We start from the raw sequence: 19753 nt of genomic DNA, 5'->3' as shown, positions 1-19753 counted from the left end.
CAGGTTGTACAAGGATGTACCTCAAGTGGGCACGGCTAGCAGGACGGCGTTCCAGATAAGTCCATGTTCCGGCGAGATTAGAAGGGCTTGACAACATGAGATTGGAGGTTGAGGATGCTTCAGGTGGCACCAGAGAAGATTTGGACGGATGGGGAGAGGAAGGAGAACAGGCGGATGGCAGAGAGGCTGTGCGGGGCAGCGGCGGCGGGTGGCCGGAGAGGCCGCGTGCGGAGGCGGCTGGCCGCACAGGCCGCATGCGGAGGCGATGGCGGCGTACCCATACGCATCGAAGGCGAGCCCTCGTGCTTGTGTGTGCCTGTGTTTTTCATTTACAATTCTGCTCGCTCGTGTGTATTTCTTCTCCATCGTATGGCCGAGGCTCATCCACGGAACGTTTTCTCTACAGACTTAAAATAGCATTATGGGTTGAATACGTAATTTATGAGTGCTTTTTTCATAAAAATGCCGCGACGATGAATCTAATAAAGTCAATCCGTCCTTTATTATTATTAGGGAAAGATGTATGGATGATTTGTGCTATTTTCTATACGAACTTTGATGAATATTGGCCGGTTTGCATGAAATTTGTCGTGTTAGATCAAAAGCGGGTTAAAACGTATCCGAGCAATGTTAAATAACGTGCTCCCGCATCCATGTCCGTGGACTGGTCTTCCTTAACTCGTGCATCCATCTCTTGTCTCCGGCAGACATTGATGATGATATGTGGCCCGCGGCACAACAAAGGAGACGAAGAGAGGAGCGGCCGGCAATATCGTACATCATCATCCTGTCTTGCTGTTCACCTCCTTACGTATATCAAGTGCAACATGCCCATCAGGGCCGGCCAGTAGTAATATTTTTATTTTATCCCGGACCGCAATGGTGCCCATCAGCACCAAGGACTCCTATGACCGACTCACTGTAAACTAGTATTGGCCATCATACACTGTAAGACTGCACTGACTGACTTCTGGTGATACCAACCTTTTGAAACGATCAAGTCTCGCGCCGACATATCATATGCATATCTCTGCATGGTACGTAACAGCCTTTGTGTTGCTGACAGATGGCAAACTCTGAATCAAGGCGGGCATTTGAGTGCTATGCTGACGACGGACAGAAATATTACTAGACCAGTTAAGCTAAGCTAGCATATATATGAAACACATACGCAAATGCTACTTGCAAACCAAACCAAGAGCACATGCAACGAGGGACACAACAATATGGGTCGTCATCGCATAGCCATGAGCTTGCTACACTCACTTGTTGCCATCATGTTGATCATTGGTACGAGCGCTGACGATGAGGCCGCGCTGCTTACTTTCAAAGCACAGCTCAGCCCTCGCGGCTCGCTGCTGGCCTCCTGGAACACCAGCGGCGGCTTCTGCAGCTGGGAAGGCGTGACCTGCAACCGCAGGCCGGCGCGGGTGGTGGTGCTGAGATTGACTGGCGCTGGGCTCGCCGGAGCACTCTCCCCGGCCATCGGGAACCTAACGTTCCTGCGGATGCTCGACCTGAGCTTTAACTCTCTTCACGGGGACATTCCGGCCAGCCTAGGCCGCCTCCGCCGCCTGCAGAGACTTTACTTAGACGACAACTCCTTCTCGGGTACGTTGCCGGCAAACCTAACCTCATGTGTTAGCCTGACTGAAATCAGACTGGACAACAACACACTTGGTGGGCGCATCCTGGCTGAGCTCGGTGAGAAGCTCACAAACTTGGTACTGATCACGTTGAGAAACAACCACTTCATAGGGCCCATCCCAGTGTCGCTGGCCAATCTATCCTATCTAGAGTTACTCGACCTCTCCCGTAACCAACTCACTAGCTCGATCCCTCCAGGTCTCGGTACCATCGAGAGCATGCAGTATTTCAATCTAGTTGGAAACCTCCTCACTGGTATGCTTCCAACTTCTCTCTACAACTGGTCATCGCTGGAATTCTTGGTTGTAGGAATTAATATGCTAGACGGAAGCATTCCAGATGATATCGGTAACAATTTCCCCAAGTTGGAATTTCTCAACTTAAATTCTAATCACTTCACTGGGGTCCTCCCTTCATCACTTTCCAATATGTCTAATCTCAGACATGTTAGTCTCGCTTTAAATAGATTTAGTGGGTATGTGCCTCCAACATTGGGGAGGCATGGAGCTCTCTAATTACTAAACTTGGCTGAAAATAAACTTGAAGCAAATGACCACAAAGGGTGGGAATTCATCACTTCTTTGGCAAACTGTAGCCGACTGGAGCAATTGGTACTCGGTACAAATTCTTTTGGAGGACAGCTACCGGGTTCAATTGTGAATCTCTCAATGACTCTCCATGACTTATATATAGCACACAATGGGGTCTCTAGGGTTATTCCTACAGACATCGGCAATTTGGTCGGTCTCAAAAGGCTTATGATTGCAAATACTTCCATATCTGGAGTGATTCTAGAAAGCATTGGCAAGCTGGAGAACTTGATCGATCTAAGCCTGTACACCAATAGATTGTCTGGCCTCATACCGCCCATGCTAGGAAACCTTTCACGTTTGATTATCGTTAATGCACGTAACAACAACTTGGAGGGGCCAATTCCAGTAAGCTTGGGAAATTTGAGAAACCTCTTCGTAGTTGATTTGTCAAAGAATTACCATCTTAACGGCTCAATACCAAGAGTGATTTTAAAATTACCCAACCTTTCCTGGTGTTTGGACTTGTCGTACAATTCCTTTTCTGGACCAATTCCTGGTGAAGTTGGTAGCTTGATAAACCTTAATCTACTTACTCTGTCAAGAAACCGATTGTCTGGCAAGATACCCAACAGTATTCAGAATTGCATTGTGTTGGAATGGCTATCATTAGACAGTAATTTGTTTGAGGGAAGCATACCTCGAGCACTGACAAATATTAAGGGGCTCAGTGTACTAAACCTGACCATGAATAAGTTCTCTGGTAATATTCCTCATGCTCTTGCCAATATTAGAAATCTGGATGGGTTGTACCTAGCACACAACAACTTTTCAGGACCGATCCCAATAGTTCTACAGAATTTGACATCATTGTCAGAACTGGATGTATCCTTCAACAATTTGCAAGGTGAGGTGCCAATTGAAGGTGTTTTCAGAAACATCACTTACGCAGCGATTGCCGGGAACATCAATTTGTGTGGTGGTACACCTCTACTTCATTTGGCTCCATGCCCCACGGGCAAGAACAAAATAAAGATGCCAACGTCTCTTGTAATTTTACTAGCGACAACTGGAGCAATCTTTTTCACACTTTCAGTTATTCTTCTTGTTTGGGTACTCTGCAAGAATCTCAACCCAGGCCACAAGACATTAGCACAAAATTTAGTTGGTGATCATCATCACAAGAGAATCTCATATGTTGCATTATTGAGGGGAACTAACGAATTTTCAGCAGTCAACTTGCTTGGGAGAGGAAGTTATGGTGCAGTGTATAAGTGTGTTTTGGACACTGAAGAAAGAGCATTGGCTATCAAGGTGTTTAACCTTGGTCAATCTAGGTATTCCAAGAGTTTTCACTACCAGAATTTAGGTAGTTGCCGACGGCCATATCTATGCCGACGGCCCCCGTCGGCATATATGGGCATACCCCGACGGCCCAACTAAAGCCGTCGGCGTAGAAAGGCCGTCGGCGTATAACCATCTATGCCGACGGGGCCGTCGGCATAGATAAGCCGTCGGCGTTTCTCCGGATATACCGACGGGGGCCGTCGACATAGAGCAGGCCGTCGCCATATCACGTGGGCCCGTCTACCCGGGCGGCGACGGCAGTTTGACGGCGTCAGGCTATGGCGACGGGCTAACGGTGGCCGTCGGCATAGCTACGGCGACGTCATCGATCCGCCACGCCGCCACGTCATCGATCCGCGTCGGTCGCCGGTCCCGTGGGGTGGCATTTCTATGCTGACGGCTAGGCCGTCGGCATAGGCCTGGCCCATGGTTTTTGCCACGTCATTGATCCCCGCCCTACGCCACGTCATCGATCCAGGGCTCTACCGTTCCGTGGCCGTAGCTATGCCGACGGCTAGGCCGTAGGCATAGGTTTCTATTAATATTTTTATATTTTTTGTATTTTCTCTTATTATTTTTTATTTTTTTCCAATACTAATTTCATTAACTTAAATGTACAGAAAACATATATCGATTGCCCCCCACACAGGCCTTCTTCCGTCGTGTCACGGAGAGGTTAGACAGGACGGGCCGGGTACCTGTGGGGTGTAGCAATGCCGCCAGGTGTCGCGGTGGGCCCTCCTACGGTTATGGAAACGTGGTGGCAGGCGCAGGCACGCGGCTCCGGGGTGTGCCCCCTCCCCCCTCACGGGCGTCGATGCCGCCGTGCCCCGGGGGGGTGAAACGGCCACGTCGGGCCGACACAGAGGGAATCTTGGGGTGGGTTGTGCCGGGACTATGTTGGGGGGTGTACCTATGGCTGGGCTATGACAACAAGGTGAAAAGGTCCACCGGTCAAACTACGTCCAGCGAAAGTCAAAGGGATAGACCCGGCGGTCGTCTGTGTCAGGGTTAGACGGGACGGGGTACCTGGGGGTAGCAATGCCGCCAGGTGTTGCGGTGGCCCTCCTACGGTTATATAAGCCCGTCCGGCGAAAGTCAAAGGGCTAGATCTACTGGTCAACTGGGATTCGGGATGGCCTTCGGGGTGTAGCAATGCCACCGAAACATCGCATGGGTCGCGATGCATGTGTGAAAGTGTTCTGGCATGCGTAGACACCCGTCTTGGGGCTCCGTGGTGTGGCCCCCCTCCACGGAAGGCAGAGCAGCCGTCAATTAGAGGGGGGGGATGGTGCCGGTGCGGTGGAACCGGAGGGAATCTAGTGTTGGGTTGGGTCCAGACCGTGTTCGGGGATGTTGCTATGGGCTGACCTATCGCAACCAGGTGGAAGAGTCCACCAGTCAAAGCCCGTCCGATGAAAGTCAAAGGGCTAGATCTACTGGTCAACTGGGATTCGGGGTGGCCTTCGGGGTCTAGCTATGCCACCGAAACATCGCACGGGTCCCGATGCATGTGTGAAAGTGTTCTGGCATGTGTAGACGCCCGTCTTGGGGCTCCGTGGTGTGCCCCCCCTCCACGGAAGGCAGAGCAGCCGTCAATTAGAGGGGGGGGATGGTGCGGGTGCGGTGGAACCGGAGGGAATCTAGTGTTGGGTTGGGTCCAGACCGTGTTCGGGGATGTTCCTATGGGCTGACTTATCGCAACCAGGTGGAAGAGTCCACCGGTCAAAGCCCGTCCGGCGAAAGTCAAAGGGCTAGATCTACTGGTCAACTCGGATTCGGGGTGGCCTTCGGGGTGTAGCTATGCCACCAAAACATCGAACGGGTCCCGATGCATGTGTGAAAGTGTTCTGGCATGCGTAGATGCCCGTCTTGGGGCTCCGTGGTGTGGCCCCCCTCCACGGAAGGCAGAGCAGCCGTCACTTAGAGGGGGGGATGGTGCGGGTGCGGTGGAACCGGAGGGAATCTAGTGTTGGGTTGGGTCCAGACCGTGTTCGGGGATGTTGCTATGGGCTGACCTATCGCAACCAGGTGGAAGAGTCCACCGGTCAAAGCCCGTCCAGCGAAAGTCAAGCGGCTAGATCTACTGGTCAACGGGGATTCGGGGTGGCCTTCGGGGTGTTGCTATGCCACCGAAACATCGCACGGGTCCCGATGCATGTGTGAAAGTGTTCTGGCATGCGTAGACGCCCGTCTTGGGGATCCATGGTGTGGCCCCCCTCCACGGAAGGTAGAGCAGCCGTCACTTAGAGGGGGGGTGCGTGAAAGAGTAGAGAGGGTCACGGCAAAAACTGGACGCACTTCGTGTACAAACTGGACAAACTCTTTCCGAGTATCAGGGTTTCGTAGTCCAGAGTGGGTACTAATGTGCATCCCACCAATCAGGAAGAATCACACGGATCGTGTGTTTCTTTCTAGCTCTTGCGAGTCGTTGGATCAAGGGTGTGTTTCTTCCTAGCTCATGTGAGTCGTTGGATCGAAACTACCACAATCACTTTGTGAGCCAGACGACCCTATATATAGCCCACCTCTCACCTTCCCTGCATAAGTCTTTCAGTTCATCGACTACATACATCTACCAGTTCATCGACTGCATACATCTACCAGTTCATCGACTGAATACAAATCATTCGGATTCGCCATCATACGTCCAACCGTGCATTTGATATGCATATATGTACAAACGGCTAGATCTTGCTGTGGGTCTGCCCCGGATGTTGCTCCAAAGTGTTCCTATGGGCTGACCTAACACAACCGGGTGGGGAGGTCCATTGGTCAAAGCCCGTCCGTGCAAAGTCAAAGGGGTAGATCCCGTGGTCAAACGCTACAGGGTTAGGCGGGACGGGGGCACTAGGGGTAGCAATGCCACCGGAGCGTCGCACCGGGCCCTCATACATGCGGGGTGGTGTGGTGGCATGTCCGAAGAGGCGGGACGCGTCTCCGGGGCGTGGCCCCCCTCATGGGACCGGGCCATGTCTCGGAGGGGGAAACGGCTACCACAGCTTACACCCGGGCACCGGGCCGGTAAGTGAACGTTTCACCGTAATTGTCCATTTTCTTAGCACAAGTCTAATGAATACCGGAGCTCACAAATATGTCGTAATAAAAAAATAAAAAATTTGCCGTAATAAAAAAATATGCAAAGTACCTATGCCGACGGCTTAGCCGTCGGCATAGATTGACACGTGGCATGTCCATCTATGCCGACGGCTGACCTTATCCACAGCCGCACCCACCCCCTCCACTCATTCTTACTCCCCCGCACCGTCTCCCCCCCCCCCCCCCGCCCGACCCTGATCCCCACCCGCGCCGCCACCCCCATTCCCTCCCCCAACTGGGCGCTGCCCCGCCCCCGCCCCCATCCCATCCCCCACCGCTGCCACGCCGCCCCCACTGCCCGTGCCGCCCCCATCCCCTCCCCCAACACCGCCGCACCGCCCCCACTGGCCGCGCCGCCCCCATCCCCTCCCCCACCGCCGCCGCACTGCCCGGCGGCCCATCCCCGGCTGCGGCCGCCTCGTCCCCGACTGCGTCGGCGGTCCGACGGCCCCTTCCCGGCCCTCCTCTGGTGCTGGTGAGCACCGGGGAGCCCCCAGCCGCCCACGCTCCGCCACCCGTTGCCGGCCCCTCCGACACCACCTCCGCCACCACGTCCCCTGCCCCCTCGGTGAGCTCCCCCGTCATCCTGCCGCTCCCCCCGCTGCTGCCGTTGCTCCCCTGCCGCTGCTATGCTGCTAGATGAATGGATGGATAGATAGTTAGATAAATAGATTTTTTGTATGTTTTTTCTTCTTCTTGCTACTGTTTTTAGGTGGATGGATGTATGGATAAATTTTTCTTAGATGGATTCATGGATGTTGTTAGAATCATAGATGGTGGATGGATGGAATGTCGGTGAATTTTTTTAGAAACTTTGTTTGTCATGTATGTTGGTAAAGTTAATGATAGATGAATGGATGGATGGATGTTGGACATAATTTGACACTTGACTGAGATGTGATGATCTTGTTATTTTTTTGATACTCATAATGATCTTGATAAAATAACTGAAGACAAAATTTTGAGACTTACTAAGATGTGATGATCTTGCTAAAAAATGATACTCATGATGATCTGGCTAAAAAAATAGAAGACAAATGTTTGACACTTTATTGAGATGTGATGATCTAAGTTGTTCTTTCGGTGGAATTTGCAGGCGTTGTGGTGTCGCATTTCATCAGAGTGACCGTTGTCTGACGCGTTGGTCCCCCTGAGCATCCCTCTGCTGTTTGACTACTTCCTCTACAGCCGAGGGTGAGCTACAAGTCCATCTCCTCCATTTTTTCCTATCACTAGATTTCATTCTCAAGTCAACTGACGTAACCTAGGCGTCTCCCGTCCGAAAGGGTTGCATGGATAAATATGCATTCAATTGCATATTTATCACCGCAGCTCTTTCGGATTGTCCAGCGTTTTCCACGGACAGCCCGAGGATGTGTAGATTGGGTATGTTCTCCATGTTCTACCCCCTTCCGAGACAGGATTTCGGCGGCGCCTCCCCATTGTTCTCCGAAGCACATTCTCTCGGCAATTTGCCGAGACGTGTATCTGGAGAACAGCGGGGAGGTGCTGCCGAAATTTTGTCTCGGAACGGGGTAGAATGGAGAACGTACTCAATCTACACATCCTCGGGTGGGATTAGGACCCATCTTTACCTATTAGAGATGTAGGTGGATTAAACGCGGTAGAAACTAAAAATTTGATGTGATTAATTTAAGTGAATCCTTAATTATGTTGTGTGGGTTGCAAAAAAGCAGAGGATGGCAGATAATCAGTGGATGTACAGTGGTTTTATCCGTCGGAATCGAGTAACATCAGAGTGGATCGCGAAAACCGATGTGTATTTGAAGGAGATATTCCATCATCCAATGAGAATTATCCCACCATGCCCCTGTGCGAGATGTGCCAGACTTCATCGTAGAAATCAGACGGACATGAGTGAGCACCTTCGCACGCACGGATATGCCAAACTTTGACATGCCGCCGATAAACATAGCCGAGCAGGACCGTGGTAGACAGGAGGTGATGCGACAACGCATCGATGGATATGAGGACAATGGGGTCAGGGAGATGCTAGATGATGTCATTGTTGCAGAAACGGCAAATGCGACACCTTCAGAGAATGAACCGGAGGAGCCGAAGGCAACCGCAAAGGCCTTCTTGGAGGTCTTGGCCTTGTCGAAGAAACCTCTTTATGCGGGTGCAAAAATATCTCAGCTGGATGCCATCTCGCAACTGATTGCAGTCAAGGCTGAGTATGGCTGTAGCCAGAAATGCTTCGAAGGATTCCTGGGAGTATGGGCTAACAGCCTCCCTGAGGGTCATGAACTGCCGAAAAGCATGTACGATACAAAGAAAATCATGAAGGCACTCTCTATGGATTATGAGAAAATAGATGTTTGCCCGAAGAATTGCCTTTTGTTTAGGCACGAGTATGCGGATGACAAGTACAGTAGGAAGTGTGGTTCGTCTTGGTACATTGAGGTGGTCGGTGAGGATGGTGAGAAAAAGCAGCTAACTATCCCCGTTAAGGTTCTTCGCTATCTTGATTTTATAGAAAGACTGCAGCGCCTTTTCATCACGAAGGAGTCTGCCAAAATGATGAAGTGGCACAAGGAAGGTATAAGGTACAATCCAAAAAAAATCATACATCCATCGGGAGGGGAAGCATGGAAGTCATTCGATGAAGAATACCCCGGGGAAGCAGCCGAGGCTGGGAATGTCAGAATAGCCATATCAGGTGATGGGTTGAATCCATATGGTATGTCGTCCAATCCATACAGCTGCTGGCCTATGTTTGTAATTCCGCTCAATCTTCCTCCCGGTGCCCTAATGCAACGGAATACCATGTTCTTGTCGCTCATCATTCCGGGGCCTGACTACCTGGGGAAGCAATTGGGTGTGTTTATGCAGCCGCTTGTGGATGCTTTGCACCATTCTTGGTACTTTCCGAGGTTGACATACGACCGGGATCTGCAGAGAAATTTCTTGATGAAAGTTTGGTTGCACTATTGCATGCATGACTTTCCCGGCTATGCTCTATTCTGCGGATGGTGTACAAGTGGTAAGATGCCATGCCCAGTGTGCATGCAGGCACTGCGAATGATTTGGCTGAGTAAGGGTGGCAAGTATGTAGCCTTTGACCTGCATCGACAGTTCCTCCCTCCAGACCATCCAGACAGGGAAGACAAGAAGAACTTCATGAAAGACCGGGTTGTTCATGAAGTAACCGAGATTCCAGCATTTTCGGGGGCAGATGTGCTTGCTCAGCTAAAAGCTCTCAAGCCTAAAGTCAAAGGCAAAGGCAAAGCCAAAGCCAAAGGCTTCGAGGGATATGGTGAGACGCACAACTGGATGCACATTACCCCCTTCTTGCAGCTTCCCTATTTCAAGGACCTCAAACTTCCTTACAATATTGATGTGATGCACACCGAAAAGAATGTGGCAGAGTCCCTTTTCCACACGATCCTCAACATTCCTGATAAGACGAAGGATAACGTAAAAGCTAGAGCCGATCAACAGAGACTTTGTGATAGACCATGCTTGAACTTGAAGCCTCCCACAGGCGGTCGAAAAAACTGGTTCAAGCCAGATGCTGACTTTGTCCTTAAACCGCCAGAAAAAAAAAGAAGTACTAATCTGGCTGAAACAAATTTTGAAGTTCACCGATGGTTATGCATCGAATATAAGTAAGGGAGTCAATCTTTCAACGGGCAAAGTGACCGGCCTGAAGAGTCATGACTACCATGTATGGATTGAGCGGATAATGCCGGTGATGATTCGAGGCTATGTCCCCGAGCATGTCTGGCGAGTGCTTGCCAAGCTTAGCCATTTCTTTCGCACGCTCTGTGCTAAAGAAGTAAGTAAAGAGGTGATTGAAAAATTGCATAACAAGGCACCGGAGTTGATAGTCAAGCTAGAGAAGATCTTTCCGCCAGGCTTCTTTACTCCAATGACACATCTCATGCTGCACCTTGCGAACGAGGTATTGTTGGGGGGCCCTGTGCAAAATCGCTGGCAGTACGGCCCTGAGAGGCAGAACAAGCATCTCCAACGGAAATGTGGAAACAAAGCTAAGATTGAAGCTTCCATAGCTGAGGCAGTTATCCTAGAGGAGGTGTCAGACCTCAGGACATCATACTATCAAGACCACGTTCCCCATCTGCATAACAAGGTGCCTCGATACAATATAGAAGAGCCCAAGTATCAACCCAAACTCGATCTATTCAACGCGCAAGGTGGGAGGGCTGGGGCCTCGAAATCTTATAACATGCCACGACAAGAGTGGGAGGACCTCATGTTCTATATCTTGCACAACATCAAGGAAGTTGAAGAAGTGTGGATGAGGTAATACCACTACACCATTCCTTTATGTCTTCCACATCATCATGTTTCATGCTCACTTAGTCCCGGTCTAACACCGCTTATCTTTTTTTAGTGATTTCGTTCAAGAGGAATGGACGGGAGTGAATCCTCCTACTGAGGCGGAGGCACTTACTCTTCTCCGTCATGGAAACCCTGGACGTAAAAATTTTGTTGCTTGGTTCATGGACAAAGTAATTTTCTACACGCCCCTATAAAATACCTACTTCAACATTTATTAGCTAACCGAACTAATGCACGCAACAATTTCCATTATACTTGTAGGGAAAAGATCCGAACATATCTATGGATGATGAATTGAGATGGGTTTCCATGGGTTTTGACCCTGCCGTCATAACATGTAAAAAGTATGATGTGAATGGGTATCGCTTCCATACAGAGGAGCACCAAAATAGCCGCCCCGATCCCAAAACTATAAATACTGGAGTGTACACCCCCGGTCAAAATTCAGTAGACTACTACGGAAGGGTACAAAATATATACGAGGTTAAATTCCGCCATGGGCGTGAGACCCTAAGTCTGCCTGTGTTCAAATGCCGATGGTTCGATCCGCGGGAGGGGGTAAAACATACGCCTTCCATTGGTTTGGTCGAAGTTAAACCATCAACCGTCTATGCCGGAGCCGATCTCTTCATTGCGGCTACCCAAGCTACACAAGTATATTGTCTGCCTTACCCATGCCAGAAAGTGTATCTAAAGGGTTGGGAAGTTGTGTTCAAGGTGTCGCCACATGGTAAGCTACCAGACCCAAATGAAGACGATTACTGCAACATTAACCCCATGACATACGAGGGAGTGTTCTATCAAGAGCAACCTGATGAGGATGATGATGTGGTTAGAAACGACGACGCTAGACCATTGGGTTATGATGATGTGGACCCAAACGTCGACGATGCACGGAATGATGGTGAGACCATTGTCAATGAAAATGACATACTTATGCTAGAAAAGTTAAACGAAGACGCTGACGACGAGGAAGAGCCTCCACCTCCGTCGGACAACGAAGATGATATGATTGATAGTGATGATGAGACGGACCGAGAAAGAGGTTACAACAGTGATGATTCATATGGGTTCTAGCAAATGTACGTTTCAAGTATTTTTTTCTATAGTTTAGGAATATGCCTTTTTATGCATTTTTATTAGTGTGTTTATTATCATGCCTTTTCCTTCATTTCATTAATTTACTAATTGCTTTTTCTCTTTTCAATACAGGTTCGTGGAACATGGGCAAGGGGAAGGCCGACGGCGTGGGTTTCCTACGCAAGGTCGTCGGCCTGCCTAGTCGGAGTGGTCGAGCACGTAATCCTCCCCCTCGGCTACTTGACGATGACTCCTCACAGGTAGGTCGACGGAGAGGTGCCCCTAGAGGAGGAGGGGGCGGGGGGAGAGCCTCTAGAGGACGAGGTGCTGGGGGGAGAGCCACTACAGGGGGTCGCGGCCAGAAACAGCGCACCCTCACCGACTTAAGGGTGTTGTCTTCGAGGCCCTCCTCTAGTGAGGTACCCTCCTCTAGTGAGGTACACTCTAGGGAGGAGGAGGAGGAGGAGGAGGTGGAGGAGGAGGCAGGCGAGAAGGAGGAGGAGGAGGTTGGGGAGGGGGAGGAGGTTGGGGAGGGGGAGGCAGGCGAGGAGGAGGGTGGTGGCGGGGATGATGGTGGTGACGGGAAGGGGGTTGACACGAAGGGGTGGCTGCGTGGCAACGCAAAGCTACCAAAGCAGGTTCCTGCTACTGAGGAGCAGAAGTGGCTCATTGAGCCCACGGGAAAAGAGTAAGTGGTTCATTATGTTGCTTGTCACATGCTTATTCCGGTTGTTATTTATTTTTCTTGTCACATGCTAATAGTTCATTCTTTTGCAGCAACTGGATATATTCTAAAGGGGTCCGTATTCCCAACGGCCTCATCACCGTCTTGCTGAAGTTATATTGGCCGGGGTTGTACTGTCCTGATCCAGTCAGGCAGCCGGACCGTCGGGTTTTGGCCACGAGCTGGGACCACTGGGAAGCGGCCCGCCACGCGGACCATGAGACCCATGCCAAGGCCGTGATCACTACTTTCTGGGTGAGTTCTCTTCAGAAGCACAAGTCCATTCTAGTTTCATGAATGATTTAACTCATGGCTTCTCCCATTCTTGTTTCATGCATGATTGTAGAAATTCTATCAAGTTCTTCCGGAGCACAGGGCTAGAGCAGACCAGATCGTGCTGCGCCAATGCAAGAAGAAGGCCCGCCAGATGCAGTACGAGGTGCGCTATGTGGCCATCTCCACATACTACCACGACTATCTTGGTGTGAAGATGACCAAGGAAGAAGCGCGGAGGATGGGCATTACCTTGGAGAGGCCCGAGTTCTTGGCGGTAAGTATAAAAGATTTTTCATTATGCTTTCATTATGCTTTCATTACCTTGTGGTACATTATGCTTTATGCTTCCATAACACCAATTTGGACACACCTACATGCCATTAATCTTTTATTATGTAGGTGTGTCCAAATTGGTGTTATGGAAAAGACGAGTCCTGGGCGGCATTGGTGGATCTTTGGTGTGATGAGGCTGGAGCCTGGGCGGCTATGAGAACCCAAAAATAAGGCTAACCGAGGGACGGAGGGAGTACATGCTCAGGGAAACCGAAACCACTATCTCCACAAGGAAGTTAATGTATGACTAACCCCATTAAACATTCTTCTTCTTATATTTACCATGAGTTTCTTATGTATGACTAACCTCTATTTGGTGGTGCAGGAGGAGAAACTGAAGAGGCCGCTCTCACACATGCAGGCGTGGGAGATCGCCCATACGCGGAAGGACCCCAAGCCTGGCGAGCCCAAGTACTACGGCAAGAAGACCGCAGGGAGGAAGAAGGCCTACTCCGAAGCATATCTGGAGTTACATCCTGACACACCTGACCCCATTGCGGCGCCTCTGGACGACATGGCGGTGGTGAGGATGGGGCCCAAGGAGCACGGTCGGGACGCGGTTCTCGATGCTGTGATCACTCCTAGTATCTCCTACACACAGCTTCGTCGGATCGACCCGAGCCTGAGCCAGCGCACGAGCCAGCCAGTGACTAGTACACAGTCCCTCTTTCAGGAGCAACAATCTGTAAGTATTTTCCCTCTTATCTTCATTTCTCACTTCATTTTCCGCATTTAGTAGTTTTATGAGTTCCATCATGTCATACCGTAGGCCTACATGGAGTACACACGCCAGGAGACCATGGCGTGGCATCAGAGGCTTTATGAACACCAAGTGCAGAGGGATAGCCAGATGCAGCAGGCTTTTCAGGATATGGCGGCCGACAGGTGTCCTCAGTTCCCTACAGCACAATGCCCTCCAGCACAACCAGTGCTGATGAGCTTTGAGGAGTTTGTGGCACAGAACGCTGGCCCCTCGCCGGTTAGTTCATCCCCAATCTATTCACCCAAAGCATGTCATGCCTTTCAACACAGTCATAGATCCCGTGCATATGTCTTTTCAACATGCAGGGAACAGGTGGATCTACCGTTGGCGGTCGTCTTCACAGCACTCCGGAGACATGGAGCCCGACCACTCCGATCCACGGAGGCGGAGGAGGAGGTGGAGGCGGAGGCGGTAGCGCTGCCGCTAGCACTGACGACCTGGACTTTGGCCGTCTTGGAGGTGAAGACCTCCGCGGTGCTCGATGATCCTTGTGTGGTGATGATGCTTGAGATGACTTGTGTGTGGTGATGATCATTTAGATGACTTGTGTGCTTCTCTATATGCTTATGCTTATGTTGGTTGTGATGATGTTCATTTAGAGACTTGTGTGTGATGATGCTTATGCATATATTGTTGTGATGGTGCCGGATGATATCCCGTTGTGTTCTATATGTCTATCCCATCATATATATCTGCTGATATGTGCTGCTATTTGAATTGAATTGATCTGAAAACAAACAGAAAAAAGAAAAAAAAAGCAAAAGCAAACTATTCCGACGGCTAGGCCGTCGGCATAGGGCCAGCGTGAGCTCCCAGTTGCTGACACGTGGGCACCTATGCCGACGGCCTAGCAGTCGGCTTAGTTTAAAATTGTGCCGACGGCCAGGCCGTCGGCATAGGAGCCCACGTGTCAGCAACTGGGATCTCTGTTTGAAGGACTATGCCGACGGACTGGCCGTCGGCTTAATTTCAAACTATGCCGACGGCTGGGCCGTCGGCATAGCCCTGGCCCACGAGCAGCGGCTGGTCGGCACGTGGCACATCTATGCCGACGGTCTAGCCGTCGGCACAGTTTTCGACTAAGCCGACGGATAGGCCGTCAGCATAGGGGTGCCACGTGGAGACAAGTCGTTGGGCAGACTTGACGGCGGCATAGATGTACGGACACCGTCGGGATAGGTCTTATGCCGACGGCCTTTCTATGCCGACGACGTTCCTGGCTACGCCGACGGATATTTTGCCGACGGCCCTATGCCGACGGGGGCCGTCGGCATAGGCCTGTCCCGACGGCCATTCAGGGCTATGCCGACGGCCCTGGCCGTCGGCATAGGGTGCGATTCCGGTAGTGTTTGAGGTTGAATGTGAGGCCATGAGAAGAATACGACACCGTTATCTCATTAAGAACATTACTTCTTGTTCAAGCGTCAACCACCAAGGTCAAGAGTTCAAGGCATTGATTTATGAGTTCATGCCCAATGGTAACTTGGATGGTTGGCTTCATCAGTCTCAAGAGCCCACTGCAAACAACACGCTAAGCCTTGCCCAGAGGCTAGATATGGCTGTGAATGTTGTGGATGCAGTAGAATATCTGCACAACGACTGTCAACCATTGGTAATACATTGTGATCTTAAGCCAAGCAACATTCTTCTTGCTGAAGATATGAGCGCACGAGTTGGAGACTTTGGCATATCAAAGATCCTTCAAGAAAATACAAGAGAAGGGGTGCAAACTTCATATAGCTCAACTGGAATTAGAGGTTCCATAGGCTATGTTGCTCCAGGTGACGGAAACTTTTCTAACTTTCTATTTTACTTTTCAGTCGAATATGGCATGTTAACCACAAGACATTGCATAATTGCAGAGTACGGAGAATGTTCTACAGTCTCAACAGCTGGTGACATTTATAGTGTTGGCATATTGCTGCTCGAGATGTTTACAGGAAGGAGCCCAACAGAAGACACATTTAGAGATTCATTGGATCTGCACAGGTTTGTTGAGGATGCTCTTCCAGACAGAACCTTGGAGATAGCTGACCCCACAATGTGGCTGCACAATGGACGACATGATAGCACTACAAGTATTAGGATCCAGCAGTGCTTGGTCTCGGTCTTGAGGCTTGGTATATCCTGCTCAAAGCAACAACCTCGAGAACGAGCATTGACGAGAGATGTAGTGGTGGAGATGCACACAATCAGAGATGCATACCTTCAGTTTACAAGGGAGCATCGAGCAGAAAGAGAAGCCTCGACCGAGCATTGACATGATCCTGCATAATAATAAAATTACCCATCGTTTCACTTAGTAATTGTTCTCGATGCTATGTTGCCCTACAATTTTATTTAGAAAATGCACAACCATGGGGTTCTGTAATAATAGCATTAGAGCAGGTTGTAGGGAGTTCAGAAATCAAGCAGTGTAATTGTTCTTCCACTATTTCAGAATTGTACACATGCAGGCTATATTATTACTTCATGCTTCAGACTGTAGAGAGTTTGAGAAGTTCCTTTTTGTCTATTTTCTTATTCTAATTTTTTTCCAAGCAATGATCCGAATTTATTGTTTGTATTACTATAAGGATAGCGATGCCTGAAAATGTAGACACAATATTTGACAAGTTTTAGATGCGCACCTCCTGTTTGTCTGTGAGCATATAGAAGTGTAGACGAGGAGAGGAATGAGAGAATGCACCTTGGGTGCTCTCGAGTGTATTACTCTCGCTAATATAGCCGGGTTACAGAGGGGGCGCCGAGCGCAGTTACGTGAGGCGCGAGGTGCGCGAGGTGGTGCTACAACGTGGGCATGCACGAGTACGTGCAGGAGTGCTAGACTACAGATGTTACAGTCAACACCCCGCCGTACTCTGAGCATCGGGTGACCGGATGCACAGGATGGAACAGAATTCTTGGAACGCCGGCGTCAGGAGGCCCTTCGTAAGGATGTCGGCGAACTGCTGCGTGGTCGAGACATGGAGAACGCGCAGTTGGCCCACAACAACCTTCTTGCGGACAAAATGGATGTCGAGCTCGATGTGTTTGGTGCGCCGGTGATGCACTGGGTTGTCAGCCATGTAAACAGAGGAGATATTGTCGCAGTAGGTGACCGTGGCTGTGGGCAGAGGCACGCACAGTTCACCGAGAAGCTGGCGCAGCCAGCAGCATTCTGCAACGGCGTTGGCAACGGCGCGGTACTCCGCCTCCGCACTAGAGCGGGAGACGGTCGGTTGGCACTTCGACGACCAGGAGACGAGCGAGTTGTCGAGGAAGACGGCGTAGCCAGACGGGGAGCGGCGCGTATCGGGGCACCCGGCCCAGTCGGCGTCAGTGTAGGCCACCAGGTCGAGTGAAGTAGAGCGGCGTAGATGGAGCCCGTGCGTCGACGTGCCGCGCAGGTACTGGAGCGCGCCCACCAGGCTACGGTACTCCGAGGCGTCGCGGACGGGCGCGCCCATGGCGGCGGACATCTTCGAGTGCGTGTCCACTGGTGTTGACACGGGCTTGCAAGCGGTCATGTTGGCACGATCCAATAGCTCGTCAGGATACTTATGTTGGGAGAGGAAGAAGCTGGCGCGGCTCCACATCAAAAATTCTGTTTTTATCATTTACCTACTCGAGGACGAGCAGGAATTAAGCTTGGGGATCCTTGATACGTCTCCAACGTATCTATAATTTTTTATTGTTCCATGCTATTATATTATTTGTTTTGGATGTTAATGCTCTTTATTTTACACTTATATTATTTTTGGGACTAACCTATTAACCCAAGGCACAGTGCAAATTGCTATTTTTTTGCCTATTTCAGAGTCTCGTAGAAAAAGAATATCAAATGGAGTCCAAACGGAATGAAACTTTCGGGAGTGTGATTTTTGGAACAAACATGATCCATAGGACTTGGAGTGGACGTCATGAAACGAACGATGCGTCCATGAGGCAGGGGGCGCGGCTACCCCCCTGTGCGCGCCCTCCCCTCTCGTGGGCCCCTCATGGCTCAACCAAACTACTTCTTCCTCCTATATATGTTCACATACTCCGAAAACATCCAGGAGCACCACGAAACCCTATTTCCACCGCCGCAACCTTCTGTAACCAAGAGATCCCATATTGGGGTCTTTTTCGGAGCTTCGCCGGAGGGGGCATTGACCACAGAGGTCCTCTAGATCAACTCCATGGCCCCTCCATTGATGTGTGACTAGTTTACTTCAGACCTTCAGGTCCATAGTTAGTAGCTAGATGGCTTCTTCTCTCTCTTTGAATCTCAATACAAAGTTCTCCTCGATCTTGTTGGAGATCTATTCGATGTAACTCTTTTTGGGGTGTGTTTATCGATATCCGATGAATTGTGGGTTTATGATCCTGTCTATCTATGAACAATATTTGATTCTTCTCTGAAATCTTTTGGTGCATGGGCCAGTCACGCGCGGCGGCGACGGTGACGACAGCACGGATGGTAGCTGCTTTGACCACTGGTGAGAATGTCTTATCAAAGTCCAGACCAGGGCGTTGCGAGAACCCGCGGACTACCCATCTTGCCTTGTAGCGATCCAGGGATCCATCAGCTTTGAGCTTATGCCTGGAGAACCATTTTCCCGTGACAATGTTGGCACCCCTGGGCCGAGGCACGAGCGTCCATGTCCTGTTCGCCATGAGCGCAGTGTATTCATCCTGCATAGCGGTTAGCCAATGGATATCACGAAGCGCGGCGGACACGGACTTGGGCACGGGTGAGATGGTGGAGACGGCAGAAGCAGTGTTTGTTTCAGCATATTTGGGGTTGGGAAGGAACTTGCCGGCGCGCCCACGGGTGATCATAGCGTGCGTGGACACGTGGGAGGCGCGAGCAGGCAACAGTGTGCTGGGGTTGCTGTTGGAGCGTTGGCGGGACTGGAGTTCATGGTAGGTGCGGAGTCCGGCAACGCGGTGAACGTAGGAGAGTCAGCAGCTACCAGAGAGCTGGGTGGTGTGTGTGGGTCATGGTGACGATCGGAGAGCTGGGCAGGTGTGTGACCGTGATAGGAGGTGGGGAAGTGGTAGGGCATGGTCGGGATCGCTGCGAGCCAGGCCGGCGTGGGACAACTGGCAGGGGTAGCTGATCAGTTTCATCGTTAGGAGGTGTGGGTTCAGTGGTAGCGTGGGAGAAGGGGAGGTGGGTCTCGTCGAAGACGACATGGCCTGAGACGAGAACGCGGTTGTTTGTGCGATCGAGGCAGCGGTATCCCTTGTGCTCGGAGGAATAGCCGGGGAAGACACAAGCTGCAGAGCGCAGAGCGAGTTTGTGCGGGGTAGTGGCTGTGATGTTGGGGTAGCAGAGACACCGAAACACGCGCAGCGACGCGTTGTCAGGGTGTATGTCGTGGAGAAGGAAGAAGGGGGTGTGGTCGTGGCGAGTGCGGCACGAGCGACGGTTGAGGAGGAATGTGGCCGTGTTAAGAGCTTCGGCCCAGTACGTGAACGGCATGGATGTGTGCGTGAGGAGCGAGCGAACAGTGTCGTTCAGGGTGCGGAGTACTCGCTCAGGTCGCCCGTTTTGTGGTGCTTTGTATGGGCAAGAAAAACGGAGAGAGATGCCCTCGTTGGAGAGGAAGGCGCGAGCAATATAGTTGTCGAACTCTCGTCCGTTGTCGCACTGGAGAG

At 50.8% G+C, this 19753-nt stretch overlaps 1 pseudogene; it reads left to right on the top strand.

The window, feature by feature from the left end:
- The first annotated feature begins 1192 nt into the window (after window positions 1-1192).
- On the top strand, window positions 1193-16385 carry LOC147962954 (uncharacterized; annotated as a pseudogene).
- Window positions 16386-19753: the final 3368 nt, after the last annotated feature.

Source organism: Triticum urartu, chromosome 6A, assembly GCF_056163025.1.
Source record: "Triticum urartu cultivar PI428250 chromosome 6A, HENAU_Tu73, whole genome shotgun sequence".
Lineage (NCBI taxonomy): Eukaryota > Viridiplantae > Streptophyta > Magnoliopsida > Poales > Poaceae > Triticum > Triticum urartu.
Note: the sequence above shows the minus strand (reverse complement) of the source record. Positions and strands in the feature narration are given on the sequence as shown.